Source organism: Salminus brasiliensis, chromosome 10 (assembly GCF_030463535.1).
Source record: "Salminus brasiliensis chromosome 10, fSalBra1.hap2, whole genome shotgun sequence".
NCBI lineage: Eukaryota > Metazoa > Chordata > Actinopteri > Characiformes > Bryconidae > Salminus > Salminus brasiliensis.
This window is the reverse complement of record NC_132887.1, coordinates 35295283-35313539: the sequence shown is the minus strand read 5'-3', so window position 1 is coordinate 35313539 and position 18257 is coordinate 35295283. Positions and strand designations below refer to the sequence as shown.

Here is an 18257-nt window from a genome sequence, read left to right as displayed (position 1 = left end):
ATACCTCCATGCTTGCTTCCCACGCAGACCTAGCCAAATGTGGCTACAAAAGAACACAATTTAGCTGCAGTTATACTCTCAATACAAGAAAGGCAGGTCAAAACATGACTTTTCCAAAGTAAGTATTTAACATCCTGAGAAACTGAGCCATTATTTTAAACAACCTGTAAATAATATTGTTATTGCTTTTTTACTTCTAACACCTGCCTGGGGAGCAGAGAGGGTAAAGGGCCTTGCTCAAGGGCCCAACAGTGGCAGCTTGCCAAGCCCGGGTATCGAACCCACAACCCTGTTATCAATAGCCCAGTGCTCTAACCGCTGAGCCACCACTGCCCCCTTCTTTTATTTCTTTTGCGTATATAGTGTAATTTATCTAGGTTTTTGTAACTAAGTGTCTAGCTATCCCTTTCTGCTGTGACACCGAGAATTTCCCCACTGTGGGACTAATAAAGGATTATCTTATCTTATCTTATATTAACATGCTTAGTTAAAACTTTTAGAAAAGTAGCCATTATTTCAACATACTTAGACAACATTTTAGAAAATTAGCCATTATTTAACATGCTTAGTTAAACATTTTAGAAAATAAGCCATTATTTCAACTTACTCATTCAGAAGTTTAGAAAATAAGCCATTATTTCAACATGCCTAGTTAAATAAATGAGAAAATTAGCCATTATTTCAACATACTTAGTTAAAAAGTTTAGAAAATAATCCATTATTTCAACATACTTAGTTAAAAAGTTTAGAAAATAAGCCATTATTTCAACATACTTAGTTAAAAAGTTTAGAAAATAAGCCATTATTTCAACATACTTAGTTAAAAGGTTTAGAAAATAAGCCATTATTTCAACATGCCTAGTTAAATTTTTTTGAAAATAAGCCATTATTTCAACATGCCTACTTAAAAAGTTTAGAAAATAAGCCATTATTTCAACATGCTTAGTTAAATATTTTAGAAAACAAGATATTATTTTAACTTACTCAGTCGTAGTTTAGAAACTACGCTATTATTTCAATATACTCAGTCAGAGATGTAAAAATAAGCCATTATTTAAAAATACCCCCCTACTCATACCATTATTACAACATGCTTAGTGAACATTTTATAAAACAAGCCATTGCTTCAACATTTTGTCAAAACTTCAGTAAATAAGCCATTTCAACATGCTCAGTCAAAATCATAACAAACAAGCCCATATTTTGCCAATATTAACAAATGTAGCATTTTTTTCCTGAACTATTCTGACCGTGTGTCTGCAAGGCATTCTTACTTTGTTTGACATTTGACTCAAATCTTTGTTATGTCAACCAGAAGGAGGCATTACTGACAAATTTGCCATTTAACCTTCTGTGATTCCTGGACAGTTCCTGCCATGCCTCTTCTGGCTGCAATGACAATGTGCTGCCCACACTGTCTGACCACTGAAAGGCTGCTAGCTCTGTGCTAGGTTTATTAGAGCGAGCTAATTCATGATCATTACTTTTATGACTCCCAGCGCCTGGAAGATTTATATGAGCTGCTTGCTGGACTGCAGACCCAAGGAAGAGTGAAGAGGGGTGGGGGAGACCACTTGAACTCAGAAGGTCACTTTGATCTACTTGGTTTCAGTCGAACAGATTGAGGGGGCGTTCTCAGTGGATGCTATGGTTAGAGTTTGCTGTGCTCCTTAAAGGTACTTTGTGTTGTCATCAGCTGAACCACTCCTGTTTCATTGGAGACGATGGACTGGTCTAATATATGTTTTCACCACAGTGGGTTGCCAGACTGGATCTGCAAAGCCATAGAAGACACAATACAATTATGTTTGCTATGTGTTGCTATGTTACTTTACTTAAATACTGTGTTTTATATTAGATGATGTTGATTAGGAAGCAGGTATGTATTTCGGCATAACAGGTTGGATGTTAATACTTTACTAAACTTTTATTGAGTAATATTTGAGAATTATACAGACATACATAAAAGCATCTAGGACCTACAAATGTGAGTATATTGTGCAACTAGGATAAGTAATACTATACAGCTAAAATAAGTTCAGAGGATGATCGGGCTATTAATACCTGCAGATGGTATAGCACAAGAATGATCGGACTGTACAAAACTGGAGTGTGCGATGGGATTCATAGATGAAGAAGAGGTGGTACAGTGCAGTGAACATCTCATTCAATGTGTGGAAAATGGGTCACAAAGCAGATGTTAATGATTGGCAAAAAGACGTGACTGCATTTTGTCTTGCCAAAGGCCATAGTGTGAAGGAAGTAGCTGATATTGCAGGAGTATTAAAGCGTACAGTCTAGTATTAAATCTCTAGTCTAATATCCTCTAGTCTACAGGAAATTCTTGTCATTTTTGAGCAAGAAATGAGCAAAGGTGCCACGTGCCACTCTGCCCCCTATGTTGATGGTCTGCAGTTCCCTGTGGAGGGTTATTTCAGAAATTAGTGGTAAAGGACCTGCATTGACTTCTTGATGCAATTCTTGCCTGGAAGTGAAGCGATTTTCATTCACAAGCTGTGACACTCACAGCGGTCCCTGTCCATCAGTTTCATCTTTCAGCCACAGTTCTGATGAGAATTTCCTATAGACTGGAATTTCTGCCACTGCTGGTAGACCTGTATCAATACACCTTCAATAATGCTTCAATACACCTGTAAATTCAGGTACTTCCTTCACACTTTTTTTTCACACATCCAAAAAGACACTCTGCACTGTACCGCTTCTTCTTAATCTATTAAATCCCATCACACATATAGATTTAGAGTATGATCCTCCTCGTGCAGCTCCATCTGCAGGAGTCTGAAGATACTACCACCTTAAACATGTAAGGTGACTTATTTTACTAAACAGCTTTGAGCCACCCTTCAAGGATATGCTGTGTCCTTAGAGATACAGAGTCTTCACTGAAAGTGAATTAAGTATGTGGACGGAGGCGTTAGAGTAGTATTACAGGACATTACATGAAAAGTTATGCAGCGTTGTGCAAGTCTGTTGTTGCTGACCATGTACATCCCTTTATTAGCCACAGTTGCCCATCTTCTAACCGCTACTTCCAACCTGATGATACACCATGTCACAAAGCAAAAGTCTCAAACTGGTTTAATGAACATGACGGTGAGTTCAGTGTTCTTCAGTGGTCTTCCAAGTCATTAGATCTGAATTCAGTACACCTTGTGGATGTGGTAGAATAGGAGATTCACAGCATTACATTATTCTTGGAATTGCATGAAACAAGCTTGCCAAAATGGAACATTTCCAACATCTTGAGGAATCCATGCCATGAATAACCGAGGCTGTTTTAAGAGCAAAGGAAGGCCCCAAACCAGTATTAGTATAGTCCTAGTGGTAGAAAGTGCTTGCTGAGTGCAGTGTAATTGCAAAAAGCCAGGTAAAATGTTAGAAACCACATTAGTGAACCTTAGCAGGAGTTCAAAAACTGGATCATGTGAGCGCGTAAAGTAGAGCGGGTAGTGCTCTGCGCACAGGGTTGTCTGAATGGAGAATGCAAAGCAAGACTGGAAGTTGGAATCTTGCATTTGAGAGCCTGTAATTGTTGTGTTGTGCACACACTCATACAAAAGCTCTTTTTCAGTAATAGCTGCACTCTATTGACAGAGATGTTGGCAGAGTTGCAGTGTTCATTGAGAAAAACAGTGGCAAATAATTTGCCTTGTCATTTATTTCAGTTCAATTCAAGACTTTTTACAATAGTGTATTGGTGCAAAAAGCAGCTTGACAGAACTCTGGGCCCAGCATGCTAATGAGCAAGGCAAGGGCATCAGTGGTAGCATACCATCTTTGGGAGGTGATGGGAAGCTCAGATAAAAGACAAGAGCCACAAGGTGTGCCAGCAACCAGTGTCAAAAATCTGGCCGGTGACAGGTTTCATTAAAACACACTATAGGGAAGATCTGAAAGTTATATTAGGTACGAGGTGATGGTAGGTACTAAATTGTGTACAAGTCTTATGAGCAAATTTAGACCACCAAAGAACAGGTTGGGAGTTCATGCTGGGGTCGGCAGTTACAAAGCTAATTGCTAATCATTTGACTTGAAGTTTGAGAGGGGTGTGCCAGTATGCTACTCATTAAAATCTGTGGAGGATCCAGGTGAGGCTTTTCATTGCAGCAGGGGGTAAAGTGGGCTAATCATGGCACCAAAGTGACAAAGTGATGAAGCAGGTTTAGAGCAGAGGCTGGAAGGAGGGGTTGCAGAGTTTCCACCAGGCATGCAGATGTATGTTTCAGAATAACACTGTGTAGGTGCCCTTTGTGCCACCAAAACAGCTCTGGCCTGTCCAGGCATGGACTTCAAAAGACCTGAAGGTGTCTGGAACTGAGAGGTTAGTAGTAGATCCTTTAAGTTCTGTTGTGAGGTGAGGCGTCCACGGATTGCATCAATGAGCCCTGTTGCCATTTTACCAGTTGTTCTTCTTTGGTCCAGAAGGTACTGACCACTGCATGCCAGGAACATCCCAAAAGACCTGCCTGATGTTTTGGAGAAGATCTGACCCAGTCATCTAGCCATCACAGTTCGGCTCTTGTCAAAGTGTCTCAGAGCCTTATTTAGCCAATTTTTTGCCCGTTCTTCCAACATATTAACTTCGAGAACTCAAGAAAAGTCTGTTTACTTGCTGCCTAATATGTATATCCCACTTCTTTACACGTGCCATTGTAACTAGGTAATCAATGTCATTCTCTTCATTTCACTGTTGACCAAAGTCATAAGTAAACAGGTTTTCAGCCTGTGGTCCACATGACATTGCTTCAGCAGTCCCATGTTTGGTGTTTTTCTAGGCAGTAATTAGCATGGTCTTCAATAACGTACACTCTATTAGCTTTCTTTCACATTGCATTTTGAGCGTTTATAGTGGATGAGACAAGCTTTTTTTCCCCCATTCATTAGCTGGGACTCCCCCATCACATGAGGCTAGCAGCACTGGAAGGGTGAAGGCCACCACGTGCATCATTGATTTTACCTTAGCAACCCTGGACAGCTGAACACGCTTGATGGAGAATGGTAGCTGGCAATTCTGTTACGTCAGCTTACAGACGCCCACACTGGCTAGCATTGTGCTGAGTGATGTGGGGAAAGAGAGAGAGGGTCATTCTACCCACTCAGAGAAAGCCAGGCCAATAATGCTCTATTAGACTCCCAGCATCACCAGGGATCGAACTGATCATCTCCCAGTAATGTGGCCAATAGTTAGACATGTGGGCCACTCAGGAGCCCCTTGTAGAAACTTCATTAGCAAACTTTCATATGTATTCATATGAAAGTATGAATAAATTCTTTGTATATGTTATTTATATGTTTTATATGTAAGATTGATAAAGGTGAAATACATAAACAAAAAAAGAGTTATTTTAGGTTCTCCATGCTCTTCTCCATCATATATAACTTAAAAATACACTTCAGGGGAAACTTTTATCTCAGAAATATACATATACATGGCTCAACAGTCGCAAAATGCATATAGTAAGTCTCTTAAATAATCATGAGTGTGTTTTGAGCGTAATGTGCAATAAACCAATCAGCATGTCACTCACCATTCCCTTCAAGAGGTTTGGCCTGACTTTGCTGGGCGCAGAGCGGGGGTGTATGTGCGTTGGGCTGCACGCACCTGTGTTGACACTTCACTGCCAAGATAGCAACAAACATTTGACTGCTGATGTCTACCTAGGTTGTTTTCAGTAAGTGGAGCTCCTGTGTTTTCCATTGCCAAGACAGCAATACGCCAGAAATTTACTTGAACACAACTCATTTCGAGACCACCACGCTTAATAATTGGAATTATGGAAAAACCAAATGATATTAAATAAATAGATATAAATAGAAATAGAAAAATAGAAAAAACTGATATTAAATAATTCATAGTAGTTATGGATAATTTAGTGTATTTACAGAATAATTAATAGCATTCCCTCATTAATTCAGAAGTTATTGAATACTTTATCATTCTTATGGAGTAATTAATATTAGTTATTTACATTAATGTATACATTCATAGTGGATATGGTATAATTTATAGTAGATATTGAATAATTCATAGTGATTATAGAATAATTTATAGATCTTACAAAACAATCTACAGTAATTATGAAACAATTTATAGTGATACTGAATAATGTATAATAGTTATGAAATAATTAATAGTATTTTTGGAATAAATCATAGAGGACAATGAATAATTAATAGTAGTTATGGACAAAGCTATAGTGGTTACTGTATAATTGATAGTAGATACTGAATAAATCACAGGCTTCACAAAGGGTTAAAGTGTGTTACCTTATCATGGCAAATTGTCTAATTATCCTCAACATTTAATAAATATAAAACAAATATATATAATAAAAATAATTACTAATAAAAACCTTATTTTATGAACAATTGTTGTCCAGATGAGCATATGCTGCATGTGTGTGCACAATTGCGGACCACTGGCCTAGAGTTGCGCTTGCTGGAAGTAATTTAAATAGCCCAGCTGACCTCTACACCTCTTCTGTCCAGTGAAAATGTTTAGCCTCCCTCAGGGAGGCCAGGCAGCTGCCATGAGTGCCATTTCACCCATGCCCCAGTGGGCATCCCACTGAGCGTGTGGACAAGAAGGTTGGCATGAAGACTGGCGCCACGGGGAGCGGTCATGTGTCCGTGGCAGAGGGCACTCAGACCACTGCAGGCCTTCTCTCAGAGGAACAGAGGGTCCAAAAGGGGCCATGCCAAACACACACACACACACGTGAACTTGCCTGCACCCTCTTGCTCTGTGGATGGTTAGTGCACCTTCTGGTGTTCACACATTCGCATGCTGTTGTCCTTGAGCTCAAAGCACAGAAGTGTACATATGTCCTGACACTCTTTGTGGGCCACATGAGGAAGCCTCCATATTTCTGGTTCGACTGAGGCTTAAAAATAAGCATCATCACAGAAAGTTATTTCATGAAATTGTTACAGGCATGCTACCTAAAGCCTGAGACATCGCTTTATGACAGTATTGGGATAAAATTCTGACTACACTTAAAACTCAGAAGCCATTTAAGTGTAAACCTCCAAGGCATGCTGTGATCGGATTGCGATCAGATCACTTAAACATTGGGAGGAGGTCAGGGTCAGATCTCGTCCACATTCAATACAGGTGTAAATGGAATGCGTTTTCTGCGACAAGTGGAGATATGTTTGTAATAATTACAATGAATCTTGGCCTCTCTCTCTCTCTTTCTATCTACCCTCTAGCTCACTCTATCACCTCATGCTGTGTGTGTTTGTTTGCATGCACACCCTTGCTATAGTGCTTGTTTTCCTGGTAGATGCGAGCAGTATGTCCCTTGCATTTTCTGAGACATTAAAGAAAATGCGAGAACCACTATTGTTCCACCATGTTGTCCAATCTTCTGGAGCAGGACAATTTAGATAGGAAACCTTCCTGTTTATGTAGGTGTGCTTTTTACATGAGAAAATTATATCGAATCTCACCTGGTCACAATGGGGACGCATGATAATGCCTAGTGTAAACAGTCCCTTAGCCTCACTGGTTCACACTGTCATTTAATTGAACATTTAATGATAACTTGGCCAAATAAAAACTATCCAGTCAACTTTTAAAAGACCCTAACCTTAAAGAAAAAAGACTATCACATTGGACTATTTTCTTTGCGGGGGCGGAGCGAAATCAGGTGAATGTAGACAGCCCTGCTTGGAGGGAATGTAGTCGTAGGCGTTCAGCAAAGAGCTTTTTTGGATAGCTAGTTGAACTTGTGCATAAGTTCTATCTGTCTGTTCAATTTAGTGTGTGTATATAGCAGTGTTTCCACAGACACACCATCCTCATAGTGAGGGAATAATTCAAAATGGTTACTGAATATTTCATAGTAGTCATGGATCAATTCATAGTGTTTACTCAGTAATGCCTAGTTTACACTTGCAAATTCAGGTGATTGTAGGCGGTGATTGTCATCTGTCTCTCTCTCTCTCTCTCTTTCTGTCTATATATATATATATATATATATATACACACACAAACAATCTTCCATTGTTTTTCTTCCATATATATATATATATATATATATATATATATATATATATATATATATATATATATGACACACACACACACACACACACACACACAATCTTCCATTGTTTTTCTTCCATATATATATATATATATATATATATATATATATATATATATATATATATATATATATATATATATGACACACACACACACACACACACAATCTTCCATTGCTTTTATTGACATTTGAATCCATTGAATAACATGCAATGGTACAAAGTCCTGTGGCCTCAAATACTACAAAGTAAATTAGGCTTTGACAGCTAATGTAAATAATTTGTCATTTGCAACCCAGTTATCTACATAAAATCCGTGTAGGAACTGTGTTATGGCACTCTGCACCGCAGTATTTCTAGGTCTTGAAGAAGACACTTAATAAAGGAAGGCATATATAAAAGTGTTGCTCTGAAAAAATCCAAATGAAGATGGAATGTTGTGAGTGCAGTTTCCTACAGCAAAAAACTCATACAGGGAAACTACACTTGTACAGGAAGTCTCATCAATATCTCATCAATACATCATCAATATCTTAAGACATATCAGAAGACATGTTTCTGAGAGTCAACACCTTGTGTGACAGTTTGAGTTGTAAAGAGAAGACTTGGAGCTGCAGGTTTGATGGGTGGGGTGGCAGTAAGAAAGCCAATGCTAAGACGGCAAAACAAGCAAAGCAGGCTTGCATGGGTCATGCAACACTGGCAGTGGACTACCGAAAAAATGGAGGGTGTTCTAAAACTTTTGACTGGTAGTGTATATAATATGTCGAAGTGCATGCAACATTTGTTCTTTACAGAGTTGGACTGAAAGCAGGGTTATGTAAGGGGCGTGAGGGTTAGGTGGTCCTCCCAACACTTAGTTATATACATATAAACACTCACATATACAGCAGTGTTTCCGCACACACACACACCTTACAACTGTCCAACACCGACACACTATCCTCATCTAATCCACTGTCATTTCATTAGTTTAAATCAAATGGGAAAAGGGCAGAATGTCTATGAAAATCAATGGTTTTGTGTGACCACAACTTTAAGAAGGGTGCTGAAAAACAACAAATTACTGCCACTCAACCTTTTATCTCCATTTTTATCTCCATTTATTTATTTATTCAACATCATATAAATCTGGCAGTTGTTCTGTACATTGTGTCACAATTTAATTTTATGAATGGACCACTGGAAATGCTCCAAACTGAACTTCCAAACTTGGAATTAAATCTTTTTAAACTGCCCTCCATTGAAACCTTTTCTCCAGTATCTCCTGTAAAGTTGGCATTTTGGAGCCGCACTGAAATGCTTGTCGTGGGCAATGACGGGGAGGAATGGTATGGAGGAAAATGGTCCCAGTAGAGACATCAAGTGATGTTTATAGGTTCATCAGCAAGCCCACTGCTCAGATTATTCATTTAAATAGTACTGTTCTATTGTTGCTTCTCTCATTTGCATAGAATTCTAGCTTTTATCAACACACATTTGTGTTCAGGAAGTACAATAACGCTGGAGATCTGAGTCTGCACTGACTCGGCTCATCTAAAGCACTTGCAAACTCTCTGATGCACTGCCTTGCAGTAAAAAATAACATGATACGTCCAGGTCAGTGAGGGTTAATTAAACCGATGAAAGGTGTAGCATCTATAAAGTTAGAGTCAGATCCATTGTGTTGCTCTCGACATTTTCTGCATAGTTGTGATATTTTTTGTCCTAAAAAAGCATGAAAACAAACATGCTTACATATGGACACACACACACACACACACACACACACACACACACACACACACACACACACACACACACACACACACACCAGAGCTAATGAGCAGAGGTAATGCAGGGTAACACTATTAATTGATGTAGAGACAACACACTAACAGCCCTCTTTGAAGTTTGAAGAGAGAAAGTGTGTGTGTGTGTGTGTGTGTCTGTGTTTGTGCACGAAAGACTTGCCTCCAGGGTGAGGAGAGACATCTAAGGTGTACCTTCAGTCTTTTCTCCATCTCTCGCGCACACACACACACACACACACACACACACACACACACATATCCTCACACACAGTGGCAGAATGAAGGGAGTGGATTACTATTGGCATGAGCAAATGAACAAGACACGCTACAAGGCAGGCTGCCTGTGCACCCCCCCCCCCCCCATCCCCCCCGAGAGTGTTTTGCTGTGCAATCAGACAGCATTAGCAAGCATCAAACCCCATCCAGCTGTGTGCTTCTCCTCGCCCAGGTCAGCCCCGAGCAACTGTCCCATTATGTCTTCCAACAACTGTCTCGGAATGGGATTTGTCTTACTCATTACCATCCCTCCACTCTCCATAGCCGGCGCACTCTCGCTGAACTCCAAGAAGAAGTGCTAATTACCAATGATGGACGTGGGCAATAGGGCCATTCTTCTGCCATTGCCGTGTCAAATGTGGCGACATTAAAGTCAGCTTAAAATAAGAACAAACCATAGAAGGTTGATTTTCAGTGTGGGCCCATACTTTAGTCACCATCAATCTTTTACAAAATCATGTATAGTAGGTACTGAATCATTTTTTGCAGATACTTACTTTATTTGTTATAGATATTGTATCATTCATATAAGATTCGTCATTCATAGACTGAATCATTTTAGAAGATACTGAATCATTTCTAGTATATACTCACAAGCATATATTGTATACACTGCTTTATTTATTGTAGATATTGCATCATTCATATTAGACACTGAGTCATTTGTAGTAGATACAGAATCATTTGTAGTAGATACTAAGTAATTTATTGTAGGTACTGCATCATTTATTAAAGATACTAAATCATTAATACTGGATTCATTTATAGTAGATACTCAATACTCAATTTATTGTAGATACTAAAGCATATATTCTAGATACTGAATCATTTATTGTAGGTATTGCATCATTTATAGTAGATACTGAATCATTTATACTGTATCCTGAATCATGTATAGTAGATACTGAATCATTTATACTGTATCCTGAATCATGTATAGTAGATACTGAATCATTTATACTGTATCCTGAATCATGCATAGTATATACTGAATCATTTATAGCATATACTGAATCATTTATAGTAGCAACTAAGTATTTATTGTTACCGAATCATTGGATTCTGAATCATTTATTGAAGACACTGCTTCATTTATACAAGATTCTGACAGCACATATACAGGATACTGAATAATGTATACAGGCTACTTAATAATATATATTAATTATTTTGGTTATTTTGGTTATTCTAGCAGGGGTTCCAGTACGACAGGTAGTTTGGAATTTAAAAAGTAAATCCCATCATCCCAGATGAAGGCTAGCATGTGCTTTCTTCAAAGCACATGAAGCCAGCTAATTAATATATTTTCAAATTGCTGCTAGCACAATGTTATTGGACAGCTGAACATGTTTGGAGAAGAACACCAACTTGTAATGTATTTTGACTGAATGTGTGCACCACAGAGAATATATATGCAAGTGTATATATGGATACGGACATCCATACGGATATCCATATGGATTAGGGGCGATGCCTTCTGTCCATACTGTGCATCAATGTTGTCCGTATTTTCAGAAAGCTTACGGATACTTCCAGTTCTGTTACATAAACTAACAGATGTCTGCACTGACTAGCATTGCACTGACTGATGGGGTGAGGGAGCAGGCCATCCTACTTACTCACAGAGAATAAGGCTAATTATCTCTCTGGAACTCCCAGCCCTGGATGGCTGTGGCATCATTGGGATTGAACGGCGACCTCCTTATGACAGGGTCAACACGTGTGCTACAGTGGAGCCCCCTAAAACATGTATTTTGACTAAATGTGTGAACCACAGAGAATATTTATGTAAGTACAGATATGGATACGGATAGCCATACAGATGAGAGAGTCTTCTGTCCGTACTTTGCATTAATTTTGTCCCGGGGAAGCTTACGGATACTGCCCTCTAGTGAATGTATTGCATAACATCTGTGCCAACAAAAAGGCTGCATAGCAGTATGTGGGCAGTGATGGTTACATCATTTGAAATAATCAAGGCCAAGAGTCCAAATGAGCCCTAACTGGTAGCATAGCCACCTCATGAATCTCCAGACTGTTTGTTTTTCCAGGGTTCATGTCTGCGGAGCAGTGCTTTAGATAAAACATGCACAGGCACCACACACATTAGCGATTAGCATACAATTACTCTAAACACATGCTAAATGGTGCGGAAATGCATATGCACACACACGCACACACACCCCTCAGTGGGTAGACACAAATTAGCCGCAAACATGTAATCAGCCTTGACTTACTGCTGGTGCCAAACTGTGCTCACAAATGTACACTCACACACACATTAAAGGAATTAGCGGAGATGCTATAAGGAGATAGTGGAGGCTACGGAAGTGTGAAGCTCTCCGGGGAAGTTGTGTTGGAAGCCATTGTTTCTTGGCTGCTGCTCGCTCCCTCTATTCCTCACTCCCTCTCTTTCTCTCTCACCGGCCCGTGTTATCTCCCAGTCAGAGCAACGCTGTACAGTACAGATCAAATATGTGGAACAGTGTGAAACTGCCTTTCCATCCTGGCCATGCTGTGAGTGGGAGACACATACATACTCATTCATTTCATTTGTTTGTTCAACTCATTCACTCTTAGTTTCAATAATACAGCACTTTCCAATTAACCAGCACTTATGATGGATTCCCCTGGCTGATTGCTGAATTCTGTCCAAAAAATGACTCATGGTTTGGGAGGTGGGACTAGTTTTCGCGGTGGAGAATTTTGTGTTAATGCACTCTGTGGACAACAGTATTGGGACACTTGCTCACTCAATGTTTCTCCTAAAATGAGGGGTATTGAAAAAAGGATTTATCCTGCTTTACACTCCAATGAAGCACTGGAGCACTACTGTGACTACACTCAAACTCACCCAAAAGTATTGGATGGAGGACCACCATTCCAGAGAACACAGTTCCACTGCTCTACAGCTGGGGGGCGTATACCCCTTTGGCCCACGCCTTAGGGCACTGGGCATGGAAATACTTCTCTACAGGGACTGGACAAGCTGTGTCAGCAATGGGTGCAACTTAAAGTATGCACACCAGCATAGTGATGTGGGTGGAGTTTAACTGGGCATGGATACCATGGACACCACCTTAGGAAAAAAATAAGTATTTGGAACTGGTTGTGTAAGGATACCATAAAACCATATGAAAAATGAAAAATGATTTTTTTAACTGTGTCCTTTATCTCAGCAAGCTGTGTTAGGTAAGTCAAAGCAGTTTCTCCTGACAGTATTTGGGTGTGGATAAACAATGAGACATTGTACATGGTTGGACTACACTGTTTTAACAATGATAAGATCCTTGGGGGTTAAACCTGTGGAGGAACCTCTTAAGGTACTCTGAGGAACCTTCAATGAACTTTTTTCATCTTAAACCTTTTTGTGAAGGTTCCTTAGAGCCCCTTATGAGGTTCCTCCACAGTTTCAAATTGAAGAACCTCCAAAAGGTTCTCAAGGATCTTTTACAGTGTAGTTTTCAAGGAGGGAGGGTGGAGCTTTGGCAGACTATGGATACCTTAGTGAAAGTGACAGGAAAGTCCACCAACTCCTCCAAATCCCACTTTTGATAGCGTTGACAGAGGATGACATGTCCTAGAGGAAAATACAAGCTCTTTTATTGAAGCACAACTGAACCAGGTTCAGGTCATGCCCACTTCTGGTCCAAATAAAATCCAAATAAAGGCTATTGTCATATTTCAAACATTTGCTCCCATATTCCCACATATGACTTCTGTTACAGGTGACCTTCGAAAGAAATTGTTTTCAGTTCTTTGAAGTTCTTCAAAACTGTTTCTAAACGACTCTCCTGGGTAACCAAGAGATCAGGCTGAAAACTGCTGGAGTTTTCCTTCAGAAGAACTCAAAAGGGGTCCTAAGATCATTGATAGGACCCTTCCGCCAGCTCCCTGTGTGCTTCATTACTGTGAGCTGTATGCACGAGCCTCCACCGAGTGAAGTCTTAGACGTTGTGCACTCCTTGACCTCCAGATAGGTCCGCCCCTTAGGCCTTTGTAAGCACGGCAAGCGTGTGATTCACTCTAAACGTTTTCATTTTCTCAGCGAACGGTCTTATCCCAGTCAATCCAGTTGCTGCTAACAGGCTTTTGAGTGTGGATGAAAGCCGTTTGAGAAGGGGTTGGGTAGAGAGCGGCCGTATGGAGTGTGTTTGTGTGTGTGTGTGTGTGTGTGTGTGTGTGTACTGTCAGCGAGGCTGAAACGAATCAGAGCGGTGCGGCTTTTTTGTTTCAGAGAAACGCAGCTGCCGGATGATTAATAGTCAAGCCTACCACCTCCCACTAATCACTGTGGAAATAGTGCTGACCTTTTAATGGGACATCCAACACCATGTCCCCACAGAGAGCTCACAGTGACGCACACAGACACGGGCACACACACACACTCACACATAAAGAGAGTGTGAGAAACAGGCAGAAGTACCTGTACTTCTAGTATCTGTCATCCTGAAATGATTAGCGCCCCCTACTGGGTCTGGCAGAGAACAGGCTAAAAACACACTGTCACAGTTTTGGTTCAGTCAATAATTACTAATATTACTAAAGATGAGAGTTATCCATCTGGATTGGTTGGTAGATTTCAGCTATGGCGAAACAGGACACACCATTTGGGAGGGGTTGGTCGGGTACCCGGGGAAGTGGCAGGTCAGGTACCCGGGGTTTAGCCTTAATGTTAAACCCATCTATGGCAGTGAACAGTTGGTCTTGAGTTAGGAGTAAGCCGTGAATGCTCAGGGAGGAGAAAGCACAGGGGAGTGAACCAGCAACCTTTCGCTTCCAAGCTCACTTCTCTAACCTTTAGGCCATGGTGTCAGAGTGCAGGATCAGCCATGCTACAGCACTACTGTTGCTCTAGCACTGGCAGCTTAGCAGAACTGGGTATCGAACCCACAACCTTGTGAGTACTGACTCATTATATAGTAATGCACAGGCATACCCGAATCACAATGTGTAGCAATAGTATTGCAATAGTAGATTTTTTTTTCTCTCAAGTCGTGCACCTCTAGTGCTGAAACACACACACACTTGCATGTCACACATACGCTTTGGGATACGCTCGTACAGTAGCACGCATGACTGGTGATAAAAGCCCCTTAGATCTCTACCTAGGCACTCCACATTAAATACCTACGCACTCTGTGTCAAAACAAGTTTTGCTTGAAAACAAGACCAACACAAAGACACACACACACACACACACCTCAGATTATTTCACACCACATTCACACTCATGCTATCTTACTATCTGTCTCTTTCCCTGTCATCACCCAGGCTAAGGCTTTTCTTAAAAACAAATCTGAAATAATTACTGTGTGTGTGTGTGTGTGTGTGTGTGTGTGTGTGTGTGTGTGTGTGCACGTGTGCGCGTGCGTGCGTGCAAAAAGCTTAGGCATGCCATTTGGAATTCACTGGAGAGCTTCTACCTTGGATAGTTAATAAAGGGAGAAATATGGCCACCTTCACAAAAGAACTGGGCATCGTTGCAAAAATAGAGCCTCAGTATGTATCACAGTATTGCGTTCTTCTAAAGTTTGGAACAAACACAATTCCACAGAAACATTAGTGGAGCATTCCCAACTGATATAGAGCCTTTACACTATGTGTCACGTATCTGTTTTTGAAATGTGGTTCTTAATGGAAGCAGAAATGGTTTATTGTATTCCTAACAACAGTGGAACCCTTTTTGGCCATCTTTGAAGAACCACACTATGTTTTCTATCACTTGAATGGCTCTTTGAGTTGTCATTCCTCTATAAAAACCATTACCTTCACTAAATAACTCTTTAATAGCTGATACTTACCTGGCAGGGGAGATACCATGATCAAATAGGTGGTTCACCCAGGGTGAGGCTCAGCCATTGCACTCTGATTGTGCTGACCCCTGCGAATTCCCCAAATGTGGGAATCTCGACTGCATAATTTCTGGTAGTGGGGGACTGCGTTCACGCTCTCAATTGAACAGGGTTGTGGGTTCGATTCCCGGGTTCGGCAAGCTGCCACTGTTGGGCCCTTGAGCAAGGCCCTTTACCCTCTCTGCTCCCCGGGCGCTGGACTTGGCTGCCCACCGTTCTGGGTGTGTGTGTACTCACTGCCCCTAGTTCACTTGTGTGTGTGTGTGTGTGTTCACTACCACAGATGGGTTAAATGCGGAAGACACATTTCGCTGTACAGTGTACACTGTACAGTGACAAATACGTGCACCTTTACATTTTACCTTTGATGCATCTTATATTGTCTCCAAATCTGGACCTAAAATCCAAACTGGATTCAAACTGGATTCAAACTGGATTCAATGTCCAGATTTGAGAACCTGGGTTCTCTGACATTGCTCAAAGAACCTACTTAAATAATTTAGTTGTTATAGAATATCTATATTATGTGCAGGTCTTCACACTCAAAATGGGTTCTTCTATGGTAGCGATGGTTCTTCTTTTTTTTTGAGCGTGCAAACACTAGGCAAAGAACCACTTCTTCAGATAAAATGTTCCAAAAGGGGTTCCACTACTGTTGCGAAACAAATAGCCTTTTTTCAGTGCTATATAGGACCCCTTTGAGAACCCCTTTTAGAACAACATGAGTTTGCTAAAAAGGAGAAAGCACACTTCCTTCATCCACCCTGTCCCCACTTCCTGTTGGTCCAGGGGATTGAACCAGCAATCTTCTACTTCAAGCCCACTTCTCTAACCTTTAGGCTAGGGCTGGCCCAAAGCCATTGTCAGAGTGCAGGGTCAGCCTTGCAACATCTTTACTGGCGCATAGGAGGTTAAGTGTCTAGCTTAAAGCCCAGCACTTTTGGTGATAAAAGATCTGACATCTAATTGGCTGCTAGTGCAGGTAGTGTTTGCATAGCAACAAGCAGCGGATTTGTCACTTTCTTGGTGTATGTTAATGCTATACAGTACACTGGTGGTTGCTGTTTACAGGCTCTCTATAATTGGTCTTTTATTATTCATTCAGTGTTTCAGAAGCACTCAGGGTACCTGAGAAATACCCAGAAAAACACAAAAACACACATCACCTAACAGAGATACGGTAAAATACTGTCATATTGCCCACCCCTATGTGTGCACGTGTGTATTTGTGGATAAGCCCAGGTTTGTTCTGCACACACAATGACAGCGTTATACCCCAGGCCCATATTAAGCAGGGAAGTGCTCAAGGCACGAGGTCCTGTCCTCTTCCTGCGCCTCTATGCATAATAACTGCGGATTTATGGCTTTCCTTTGATATGCTGAACACATCAGTGAGAAGCAAGTCTGCAGTGTCTGACCTCCCCCATTCACACACCCAATTCTTTTCTTGCCTTTCTCTCCCCCCCCCAGTTCAACTTCACCCGTCCTTTCTTGATCACCTTGTGGATGTTCCGCCTGGTTATCACGCGCACACACATGCTCAGGAAGTTAAGCTAAAGCTAAGAAAGACACTCCTCTCCTTTAGGGCCGCAATGGCCGGGGCTTTTGGCTGCTGAATGGTTTGCTTGTTTGCTAGTTTGACTCACATTGGCAGGGACTTCCTGTCACAGAGGGAGGTTGACAGTGTGAAAAAATGCCCTTTCAACTTGATGAATTCTATGCCAGTCATTTACCCAAGTTGGCTTTTAGTGAAGAAAAATGGCTTTAGAATTACACGATAGTTATCATCGTTGATGCACAACACGTCAAGGGCTTTTCACAATACACAAAAAGCATCCCAGCGTTTAGTTATGGATATACACAGTAGGGACAAATGATATGTACTCAACACTGGTAAAGTGGAACACTTAAGCTTGGTCCTCAGGATCTACATGTAGTCATGCTTTATTGATCAAAACCAATTGCTTAGTTCATCTTTGGGATCTCAGGGGTTAAAGGTTGCTTAAAGGTGCCAAAGAAAGCATTTATTGAGTATTTTAGGTTTTTACTTGATGTATAAATAGTAAGTATGTGACTTTGATTGGGGTGAAAAATGCTCACATGGTTTAACAACCCTATTTTCAACCCTGCTATTTTGCCACAGAAGTAGATAAGATAGTAATCTATAATACTGGTGTAGTGTCCTGTTGTAAACTATCCTGTAGTAAACTATAGTAATCTATAATACTGGTGTAGTGTCCTGTTGTAAACTATCCTGTAG

The 18257-nt window shown here is 40.6% G+C and overlaps 1 protein-coding gene and 1 non-coding gene across 3 annotated transcripts in view; both read left to right on the top strand.

The window, feature by feature from the left end:
- Positions 1-18257, top strand: part of grid1a (glutamate receptor, ionotropic, delta 1a) — a 503065-nt gene that overhangs the window by 102701 nt on the left and 382107 nt on the right. The window lies entirely within an intron of this gene.
- LOC140564926 (U1 spliceosomal RNA) lies at positions 15939-16102 on the top strand. Its single transcript, XR_011980552.1, has one exon. It is a non-coding gene; the product is annotated as a U1 spliceosomal RNA (small nuclear RNA).